Raw genomic sequence first — 11,996 nt, 5'->3', positions numbered from 1 at the left:
AAAACTAGTCTCCTTCAAGGTCCGAGGGAATACCCTGTCAGGTCCTGGGGATTTATCTACTCCGATTTGCCTCAAGATAGCAAGCACCTCCTCCTCTTCAATCTGTATAGGTTCCATGACCCTCACTACTTGTTTGCCTTATTTCCATTGACTCCTTGCCCGTTTCCTTAGTAAATACAGATGCAAAAAACCCATTTAACATCTCTCCCATTTCTTTTGGTTCCATACATAGCCGACCACTCTGATCTTCAAGAGGACCAATTTTATCCCTTATTATCCTTTTGCTGTTAATATACCTGTAGAAGCTCTTTGGGTTATCCTTCACCTTGACTGTCAAAGCAACCTCATGTCTTCTTTTAGCCCTCCTGATTTCTTTCTTATGTATTTTTTTGCACTTTTTATACTCCTCAAGTACCTTATTTGTGCCCTGTTTCCTATACATGTCATACATCTCTCTCTTCTTCTATATCAGAGTTCCAATATCCCTCGAGAACCTTCGGAGTAACTAAGTAAGTTGTGGGATTCTTTTGCCACGCACAAAATGCTGGAGGGACTCAGCAGGTCAGGCAGCATCTATGGAGGGGAATAAAGTATTTACATTTTGGTCCAAGACCCCTCATCATGTTGGGAAAGGAAAGGAAAGGGAAGAAGCTGGAATAAGGAGGCATTGGGGGAGGGGAAGAGTTACATGATGGCAGGTTATATAGGTGAAGCCAGGTGAGTGGAGAGGCGAGGGGGATGACGTAAGAAGCTGGGAGGTGATAAGTGGAAGAGGCAAAGAGCTGAAGAGGAAGGAATCTGACAGAAGAGGACAGTGGACCTTGGGAGAAAAAGCTGGAATAGGGGCACAGGGGAAGGTGATAGACAGGTGAGAGGGTAACCAGATGCGGAATAGAAGAGAGATAAAGAGGAAGGAAGGAAGGAGTAATTACCAGAAGTTAGAGAAATTGATGTTCATGCCAACAGCTTGGTGGCTACCCAGATGATATAAATGTTAAAGTCTACGCATCTCTGGTGACCAGCTGAGCCAGACCCATTCTCCCAAGTCAATCCAGTTTCCTTTCAGAATCCTCAATCATCTCCACTTCCACCTTCCTCTCAGCCCCCTCCACTTCCTGTCCACCCCAGGCGAAGGCCCCTTCTTTCTAGTTGAGACGCTGAGAGGTATGGGTACAGGACAGGTGGCTCTCAATCTGAATGTGTGGACCCTCCACACTTGGCTCGTGCTTCAATCCACATTGCTGCCTCGTGACAGAATCCGTTACCCAAAAAAGAAACCACAAGGTGTTTGATGTCTAAGCTGAGCAGGACGCTTGTGGTTGACCAGAGTAGTGTGTTGGAGGTAGAAAGCAGTGTGGAATGTAGACTTGGTGAGAGTTTGAACTGGAGTAGGAACGCAGGAACAGAAGAAGCAAGTGTTTTCTGTGAATTCTAGAGTATGCCAAAGTAAGATTGTTGATCAACGCACAGAATCTGAACAGTTTGAATTTGGAACAGAAATGGGGGAGAACAAAAGTTACCACAGTGGGGTTGGGGTATGTGTGTGTGTGTATATATTATATATATATATACACCTAGAAGGTGAATGAAATCCTAAATACAAGGAGAGATGGAAATGTGTGGGATGAGGCTGGACTGATGGGATTTAGAATATTAAAATAAGGATGTGATGCTTTATAAGGAATTGGTCAGCTTGCGCTTGGAGTATTGTGAGCAATCTTGGGCTCCTTTTCTCAGAAAGGGGGTGCCGGCATTGGAGAGGCTCCAGAGAAGGCTCACAAGTGTGCTCCCGAGAATAAGGAGCGTTTGGTGGCTCTGGGTCTGTACTCGCTGGAGTCTAGAAGAATTAGGTGGGATCTCATTGAAATCTATCGAGTACTGAAAAGCCTAGATAGAATGGACTTGAAGAGGATGTTTCCAATAGTGGGTGAGTCTAGGACCAGAGGGCACAGCCTCAGAAAAGAGGGACGTCCATTTAGAACAGACATGAGGAGGAGGAATTTCTTTAGCCAGAGGGTGGTGAATCTGTGGAATTCATTGGCGCAAACGGCGAAGTCATTGGTTATATTTAAAATGGAGGTTGAAAGGTTCTTGATTAGTAAGGGTGACAAAGGTTACGGTGGAGAAGGGGATTGAAGGGGAAAATAAATCAGCCATGATAGAAAGGTGGAGCAGATTTGATGGACCGAATGGCCTAATTCTGCTCCTGTGCCTTTGTGTCTTATGAGAGGCCTGTGTATCTGAAGCACAGACCTTGCATTACTAAGAAGAATCTGGTGGACGTGCTTGTCGAAGCTTTGATAAGATATGAGGAAAATTAGCATGGCCATTTAGGGTTGAGTGTGGTAGGCTAGGAGGACTTAAAGCCAGCAGGAAACAGTTGGGCTGAATGGCCTGTCTCTTGGTCAATATCAATGTACCATAGAAAGCATCCTAAGATGGCTTGGTATGGCAATTGCTCTCTCTGAGACTACAAGCAACTGTAGAGGCTTCAGGTTCAAATTTTGATTTTTTTTATTACATGTAATTTGAGAGGTATAGTGAAATGTGTCCATTTGAGTTGACAACCAACGCAAGCTAAATATGTGCTGGGGTAGCCACACGTTTCAGCGTCAACAGACAGGAGGTACCTAATAAAATGGCCACCGTGTGTATGTTTGTGACCTTCTGCTTCAAGGTTTGAAGTGTTGTGCATTCGGCGATGCTCTTCTGCACACCACTGTTATAACACCTGGTTATTTGAGTTACCGTCACCTTCCTGTCAGCTTGTAACCAATCTGGCCATTCTCCTCTGACTTCTCTCATTAACAAGGTGTTTCACCCACTGGCTGTTTCTTGTTTTTCACTCCACTCTCTGTAAACTCTAAAGACTGTTGTGTGTTAAAATCCCAGGAGATCAGCAGTTTCCGAAATACTCAAACCACCCCCCATCTGGCACCAAGTATCATTCCATGGTCAAAGTCACTTGGATCAGACTTGTTTCAATAACTGATGTTCGGGCTGAACAACAACTGAACCTCTTGAACATGTCTGCATGCTTTTATGCATTGAGTTGCTGCCACGTGATTGGCTGGTTAGATTAACGAGCAGGTATACCTAATAAAGTGGCCAGTGAGTGTAGCCTGCCCACAATGCTCAACAGAACATTAAAAAATAGAACATGCCAAGCAAGGAACAAGAGCAGCAAATGAAATCCTGTACTCCCCACCTTCCCACCCATGCATGTACCCCAGAGCAGACCATCTGCTTCGGCCTCGACCCAGGCTCTGGCTGTCAGGCCCTGACTGGCCATCTTCTTGTGAGAGCATCACAGAAACCCCCTCCACTTACTGCCACCCAGCACACCCTCTACATACCCCCTCTCAGTGCGAAGAAGATACAAAAGACTGTAAAACATCTACCACCAGGCTCGAGGACCACCTCTATCCTGCTGGTGCAGGAGGTCCCCGAGTATGTTAAGATGGGCCTCACATATGGTGTTGTAGCAGTTAGTGTAATGCTTTACAGTGCCAGCAATTGGGGTTCAATTCCTGCCACAGTCTGTAAGGAATCTGGTTATTCTCCCCGTGACCCTTTGGGTTTCCTCCCACATTCCAAAGTCATAGAAACATAGAAAACCTACAGCACAATACAGGCCCTTCAGCCCACAAAGCTGTGCCAAACATGTCCTTACCTTAGAACTACCTAGGCTTACCTATAGCCCTCTATTTTTCTAAGCTCCATGTACCCACCCAGGAGTCTCTTAAAAGACCCTATCGTTTCCACCTCCACCATCGTTGCCAGCAGCCCATTCCACACACTCACCACTCTGTGTAAAAAAAAAAACTTAACCCCTGACATCTCCTCTGTACCTACTTCCAAGCACCTTAAAACGATTCCCTCTCGGGCTAGCCATTTCAGCCCTGGGAAAAAGCCTCTGACTATCCACACGATCAATGCCTCTCATCATCTTATACACCTCTATCAGATCACCTCTCATCCTCCGTTGCTCCAAGGAGAAAAGTTCGAGTTCACTCAACCTATTCTCATAAGGCATGCTCCCCAATCCAGCTAACATCCTTGTAAATCTCCTCTGCACCCTTTCTATGGTTTCCACGTCCTTCCTATAGTGAGGCAACCAGAATTGAGCACAGTACTCCAGGCAGGGTCCGACCAGGGTCCTATATAGCTGCAACATTACCTCTTGGCTCTTAAACTCAAGCTCACGATTGATGAAAGCCAATGCACTATATGCTTTCTTAACCACAGAGTCAACCTGTGCAGCAGCTTTGAGTGTCCTATGGACTCGGTCCCCAAGATCCCTCTGATCATCTACACTGCCAAGAGTCTTGCCATTAATACTATATTCTGCCATCATATTTGACCTACCAAAATGAACCACCTCACACTTATCTGAGTTGAATTCCATCTCCCCACTTCTCAGCCCAGTTTTGATCCTATCAATGTCCCCGCTGTAACCTCTGACAGCCCTTTCTTGAACAAGAAACAACTTCCGCAACCCTCCAATCCTCCGGAGCTTCTCCCGTCCTCATTGATGATGCAAAGATCATTGCCAGAGGCTCAGCAATCTCCTCCCTCACTTCCCACAGTAGCCTGGGGTACATCCCGTCCAGTCCTGGTGACTTATCCAACTTCATGCTTTCCAAAAGCTTCAGCACGTACCCTTTCTTAATATCTACCTTCACAAGTTTTTCAGTCCACTGCAAGTCATCCCTACAATCGCCAAGATCCTTTTTCATAGTGAATACTGAAGCAAAGTACTCATCAAGTATCTCTGCCTTCTCTTCCAATTCCATACACATTTTTTGACAATTGATTGGTCCTATTCTCTCATGTCTTATCCTCTTGCTCTTCACATACTTGTAAGAATGCCTTGGGGTTTTCCTTAATCCTGTCTGCCAAGGCCCTTCTCATGGCCCCTTCTGGCTCTCCTAATTTCATTCCTCAGCTCCTTCCTGCTAGCCTTATAATCTTCTAGATCTCCATCATTACCTAGTTTTTTGAACCTTTTGTAAACTCTTCTTCTCTTCTTGACTAGGTTTACAACAGCCTTTGTACACCATGGTTCCTGCACCATACCATCCTTTCCCTGTCTCATTGGAACGTATCTACGCAGAACCCCACACAAATATCCCCTGAACATTTGCCACATTTCTTCCATATGTTTCCCTGAGAACATCTGTTTCAATTTATGCTTCCAAGTTCCTGCCTAATAGCCTCATATTTCCTCATACTCCAATTAAACGTTTCCCTAACTTGTCTGTTCCAATCCCTCTCCAATGTTATGGTAAAGGAGATAGAATTGTGATCAATATCTCCAAAATGCTCTCCCACTGAAAGACCTGACACCTGACCAGGTTCATTTCCCAATACCAGATCAAGTACAGCCTCTCTTCTTGTAGGCTTATCTGCATATTGTGTTAAGAAACCTTCCTGAACACACTTAACAAACTCCACCCCATCTAAACCCCTCACTCTAGGGAGATGCCAATCAATATTTGGGAAATTAAAATCTCCTACCACAACAACCCTGTTATTATTACTCCTTTCCAGATTCTGTCTCCCCATCTGCTCCTCGATGTCCCTGTTACTACTGGGTGGTCTATAAAAAGCACCCAGTAGAGTTATTGACCCCTTCCTATTCCTAACTTCCACCCACAGAGACTCCGTAGACAACCCGTCCATGACTTCCTCCTTTTTTGCAGCTGTGACACTATCTCTGATCAGCAGTGTCACGCCCCCACCTCGTTTGCCTCCCTCCCTGTCCTTTCTGAAACATCTAAGGCCTGGTTAGGGTTAGTAAATTGTGAGCCTGCAACACTCGCCGGCTGCCCCCAGCACACCCTCACACCGTGTTAGTCGTTAACACAAAGGATGCATTTCACTGTATGTTTCGTTGTAAATGTGACATATAAAGTTATTATGTTTTATCTTCACCTTCTACTTGGTTCTGACCTTGCACCTTACCACACTTTCCCTGTCACTGTGACACTTCATCCTGCATTCTGTTATTGACTTTCTTTGTTCTGCCTCGATGCCGTTTCAGTGAAATAATACCGATGGATGGAATGCAAGGCAAAGGTTTTCTGTTCCTCCGTACAAGAACAAACTTAAGGTTGCTTGTTGTACAAAGGTTGTTAAGGGTGTTGTGCCAGACAGAAACATAGAAAACTTACGGCACAATACAGGACCTCGGCCCACAAGGCTGTGCCGAACATGTTCCTACCTTAGAAATTACTAGGGTTACCCATAGCCCTCTATTTTTCTAAGCTCCATGTACCTATCCAAAAGTCTCTTAAAAGACCCAGTCGTATCCGCCTCCACCACTGTTGCCGGCAGCCCATTCCACGCACTCACCACTCTGAGTAAAAACATTCCCCTGACATCTCCTCCATACCTACTCCCCAGCACCTTAAACCTGTGTCCTCTTGTGGCAGCCATTTCAGCCTGGAAAAAGCCTCTGACTATCCACATGATCAATGCCTCTCATCATCTCAACGCCAGTCAGCAGTCAAAGGCCTCTGTGAGGTGACTTATCTTGTCTGTCAAACGGCAGCGGGCTGGGATCTGAACGGAGATCGGAGGAATGGGTGCCACATTAGCCTCGGGGCGCTGGAGTTCAGCGTTCAATCCGCCTCTGTCTGTAATGACAAACAGGAGGAATTCTGCAGGTGCTGGAAATCCAGAGCAACACACACAGAACGCTGGAGGAACTCGGCAGTCAGGCAGTGTCTATAGAAATGAATAAGCAGCTGGACTTTCAGGGCTGAGACCCTTCTTCAGGACTGGAAAGGAAGTTGGGGGGGAACGGGACGCCAGAATAAAAAGGTGGGGGGAGGGGAAGGAGGATAGGTGAAGCCAGGCAGTAAGGTAAAGGGCTGGAGAAGGCTGATGAGGAGAGTGGGACCATAGGAGAAAGGGAAGGAGGAAGGGACCCCGGGAGAAGTGATAGGCAGGGAGAGGGAAATTTGTTTACTGGAGGGAGAAATCGATAGTCGTGCCATCAGGTTGGAGGCTGCCCCAGGTGGAATATAAGGTGTTGCCCCCTCCATCCTAAGGGTGGCCTCATCGTGGCACAAGAGGGGGCCCGTGGACCGACAGGTCAGAGCGCGAATGGGCATCGGAATGAAAACGTTTGGTCACTGGAGGTACCCGCTTCTGGCGGATGGAGCGGAGGTGCTCGGCGAAGCTGGTCTGCGCGGAGTTTGTATGTTCTCCCCCTGACCGCGTGGGTTTCCACCCACAGTCCAAAGACGAACTGGCTAGTAGGTTAATTGGCATTGTAAGTTTGTCCTGTGGTGAGGCTGGAGTTAAATCGGGGGCCACTGGGCGGTGTGGTTGGAAGGGCCGGATGGGCCTGTTCCTCGCTGTGTCTCTAAATAAATACAGCGAGCAGCAGAAGGCACGGAAACGTGTCGGACAATTAGTTAAGCCTGGACATTAACGAGGCCACAATAACCACAGCAGCAGCCGTTGTACTGCGCAGCCTGAGTCACAAAGGACGCTTCACACTTCACAATGCCGCCTCTTTCAGGGCAGGGGTTCAGCTCATTAAGCGTGGAGAAGAGCGCAGTTAAACAGTCTGACAGTCCGACAATGGGCGGGAGAGAGAAGGCGGGTGAAGCGGCGGGTGGATGTTCAATCCGGGTGTCCCGCTGACTTGACCCTCTCTGGCCAGCACCGAGTCAGTCAAAGCGATCTCTCTCTGCCCCCGGACGGAAGGTGGGACGCGGCTGCAGAGTCAATATTTGAATGCAGTTCTGGTTTCTCACAGGGAAAGGAATTTTAATCATGGACTCCTAGGATTTAACTTCAGTGGCGTGGGACCTGAACTGAATCTATCCGGATTTGCGACCCCCCCCTTCCTCGCCCCTTCCGCCCCCTTCCTCGCCCCTTCCCCCCTTCCTCGCCCCTTCCCCCTTCCTCGCCCCTTTCCCCCTTCCTCGCCCCTTTCCCCCTTCCTCGCCCCTTTCCCCCTTCCTCGCCCCTTTCCCCCTTCCTCGCCCCTTCCACCTTCCTCGTCCCTTCCCCCCTTCCTCGTCCCTTCCCCCTTCCTCGCCCCTTCTGCCCCCTTCCTCGCCCTTTCTGCCCCCCCTTCCTCGCCCCTTCCACACCCTTCCTCGCCCCTTTCCCCTTCCCCTTCCTCGCCCCTTCCGCCCCCTTCCTCGCCCCTTCCACACCTTCCTTGCCCCTTTCCCCTTTCCCCTTCCTCGTCCCTTCCCCTTCCCTCGCCCCTTCCCCCTTCCTCATCCCTTCCCCTTCCTCGCCCCTTCCCCCTTCCCCCATCCTCGCCCCTTTCCCCTTCCTTGCCCCTTCTGCCCCCTTCCTCGCCCCTTCCGCCCCCTTCCTCGCCCCTTCCCCCCTTCCTTGACCCCCTTCCTCACCCCCACTTCCTCACCTCCCTCCCCCTCCTCACTCTCCCTCAAACCCCCGCGCCCTTCCTCCTCACCCTCCTTCACCCCCCCTACCTTGCTCCACCCCCCTGCCCCCCCTTCCTCAACCCCCTGCCCCCCTTCCTCGATTTTCTTGTGCAGGGGACAGGTGGCTGGGGGAGGGAGGGATGAAGTAAGAAGTTGGAAGGTGATGGGTAAAGGGCTGAAGAAGGAGAAATGTTAATGGAGAGAAGAGCGGGCCGTGGGAGAGATGGAAGGGGGTGGGGACCAGAGGAGAAGGCTGAGAGAGTAACCGTAGTGGGGAACGGAGAGAGAGATGGAGGAAGAGGAAGTCTTAGAGATCGATATTCACAGACAGGATGTGTGCCTAGTTAGACATTTCCGTTGCAACTATGACAACCCCAAACCTCAAAGTGAAACAGTGATGTGGTAGAACGTAGGACTCAGTACAATCAAGCCCTTTGGCCCACAACGTCTGCCTTGAACACGATTATGAACTGAACTAGATCTCTTCTGCCTGCAGATCATACGTATTTCTCCATTGCTTGAATACTCCGGACTGTCTTAATTACACTTCCTCTGGCAGCCTGCTCCAAGCACCAGAGCTCAACAGAGCAGCGATCCCAGATCTCTGATTTCACTCCTACAGCACAAAGGAGGCCGTATGGCCCTTTGGGTCCATTCTAGCTCCCATGGGAGCATTCCTGTTAATCTGAGACTTGGTGACATCATCAAAGCCTCAGAGACAGGGATGACTCACCCACAGTGTTCCCACTGCCTGGGATTCCCGTTGGTCAGCTCATCCCAGGACAGAATCTGTAAAATTCAGCTGGTGGGTCTCGGCCTGAAGTGTCGACTGATTATTCCTCACCAAAGATATTGTCTGACCGGCTGAGATCCCCCGGCATTTTGTGGGTGTTGTTCAATTCCACATCCTTTCTGTTTCTCTGACCTCCCCCACCCACCCACCTCCATCTTGGGTTGTTCCTGTTTCACTGAACCCCCTCCCTCCCCAACTCCATCTTGGGTTGTTTCACAAAGGGAAATGCCAGGTGGGTGGCACCTTGCCTCAGCACAATGGTAGGGTTCAAACTTGTGACTGGCCACCATTACTTATTTATTGAGATACAGCACAAACCAGGCCCTTCTGGCCTTTCAAACCACGTCGCCTAGCAACCCCTGATTGACCCTAGCCTAATCACGGGACAATCTACAATTATCCTATTAACTGGTACGTCTTTGAACTGCGGGAGGAAACTGGAGCACCCAGATAAACCAGCGGGGAGGAGGCATAGAGACTCTTTACTGATCACGTTGGAATTGAACTCTGAACTCTGACCCCCGAACTCTAATAGCATTGGACTAACCGCTACGCCTCATTAGGCTTGGTTAAGTTTGTCTCTGTTGAATTAGATTTGTTATCATTCTCTCATCTGCAGTGAAATTGGTCGTTCTGATCAGCAGTAAACGCATCAAATTACGATAAATTACAAAATAGTGCACGGAAAGGAATAACTAGGGAGTGGTTATGGTTCATGGACCATTGAGAAATCTGATGGTGGAGGGGAAGAAGCTGTTCCTTAAGTGTTGAGTGTGTGTCCTCAGTCTCCTGTGCCCCCTCCCTGATGGTAGTAATGAGAAGTTGGCTCATCCCGGGTGGTGATGGTTCTTATTGATGGATGGTGCCTTCTTGAGGCATCTGTTTGTGAAGATGTCCTTGCTGGTGGGGAGGGGTTGTGCCCAAGATAGCTGTCCAGTTAGGTCAAGTTTATTGTTGTTTAACTATATACCAGTCAAGATAACACTTCTCCAGTCCAGGGCGCAAAGCTCAGTAGTTGACATATCACAAATATAACACAAAAACTTAGGAAAGTAAGAATTAAATCTACAAGTGAAATAAGCATAGATAAACCGAGTAAAGTGCATGAATTAAATATTGTAGGATACAGTACAAATTATCTGGTGACACTTCGAATGCGATGGGGCGGGGAGTTCAGGAGCCTAATGGCCTGAGGGAAGAAGCTGTTTTCCATCCTGACCGTTCTCGTCTTTATGCATCGGAGTCTCCTGCCTGATGGCAGGAAGTCGAAGAGGATGCTGGATGGGTGGGAGAGATCCTTGATAATACTAAGGGCCCTGCGTATGCAGCGTTCCTGATAAATATCCTCAATGGATGGTAGGGAGACCCCTACGATGCTCTCGGCCATTCTCACAGTCCTTTGTAGGGTCTTCTGGCCGGATGGTTGCTACTCCCATACCAGATGGAGATGCAGCTTAAAGCTGACCATGATGGTTACTGCTCAAGCTCACGTGTTACCAAAGCTGCTCCCGAGATGCCAGCCCCAGTACTTAAGGGGGAGTGAGGTGAGCCCCTTCCCCTTGTACCGACGGGTTTCTCCTGCGGCCCCTCTCCAACCCAGCGGGAGGTTACAAAGCACTAAGGGCAATGGCTCTTCCCCATCAGGTCTTTCCCTCCCGGCGCTCTCCTCCCACACTTGCCATGGTGCCCTAGCGCCGGTGACCAGGGTTCCATTTCCGCTGCTCTCCCTGTGACCGAGGGTTCCCTCCCTCATTCCAAAGGTGTATGGTTCAGGGGCGGTGCAATAGTGTGGCAGTTAGCGTAATGCCAACGGCCCAGGTTCAATTCCTCTACTGCCTGGAAGGAGTGCGTACATTCTCCCCATGAGTGCGTGGGTTTCCCCCGTGCACGCGCGGTCTGCTACAACTGTCCAAGGACATTTGGGTTAGGAGCAGCGCGGTGGCTGTTACAGTGTCAGCGATCAGATAACTGTGGGAAATTGCCTGGAATGAGCTTGTACGCTTTCTGCGTGACCACGTGGGTTTCCCCTGGCCGGTCTGGTCCAGCAGTCCAAAGATGTTCGGGTTAGGGCTCCCAAGGTGAGGGCGTCCTACGTTGGTGCTGGAAGCGGGGCAACACTTGCGGGCTGCCCCCGGCACGTTGTGAGCAATGACACAGACGACGCATCTCACCCTGTTTTGTTATACTTGTGACAAATGAAGCTACTCTTCAGTGGGTTAACTGGTCATGGGTGTAATTGGGCGGCAGAGGCTCGCTGGGCAGAGAGGCCTGCTGTTATTATAAAAATCAATAAAATAGAAATGTTGGGGTTTTGGTGGGGCTCTTGGTAACGGGAGGAACCAGATGGGGATGAGCATTCCAGTGTATTTTGTTTGGCTGGCTCACCTTAGTGTAGATTGCCTTCTAACACTCGTATGTTTTGGTCCTGTATAAAGTTAAATAATTTTTGGAGAGATGTTTTTAGAATGTTATCAAAAGTCATAGGTTTGGACCTACAACCTAATTCACTTCGGGCAATCTTTGGGATCGCTCCGAAGGAAGCAGGGAATGTTCCTGCTTCTGCTCAACGTATGATAGTGTTTTCAGCTTTATTGGCTAGGAGAGCTATTCCATTGTATTGGAAAGACCCCACTCCACCCACTGGTTTGTTTTGGCTCTCCTCCGTTATGTTGTGTCTCAGCTTGGAGAGAATTAGAATCGGACGTTTGATACATCTTTTAAATTTGAGCAAATCTGGTGACTTTTCATTCAATATTTTCATATGATTTAAATTTTCTTCTCCT

The 11,996-nt window shown here is 48.8% G+C and overlaps 1 protein-coding gene across 1 annotated transcript in view; it reads left to right on the top strand.

Moving 5' to 3' along the window:
- LOC140719136 (beta-1,3-N-acetylglucosaminyltransferase lunatic fringe-like) overlaps positions 1–11,996 on the top strand; it is a 52,969-nt gene that overhangs the window by 21,006 nt on the left and 19,967 nt on the right. The gene's annotated exons all lie outside the window — the stretch shown is intronic.

Source organism: Hemitrygon akajei, chromosome 31 (genome assembly GCF_048418815.1).
Source record: "Hemitrygon akajei chromosome 31, sHemAka1.3, whole genome shotgun sequence".
NCBI lineage: Eukaryota > Metazoa > Chordata > Chondrichthyes > Myliobatiformes > Dasyatidae > Hemitrygon > Hemitrygon akajei.
This window is presented reverse-complemented; position numbering and strand designations above follow the sequence as displayed.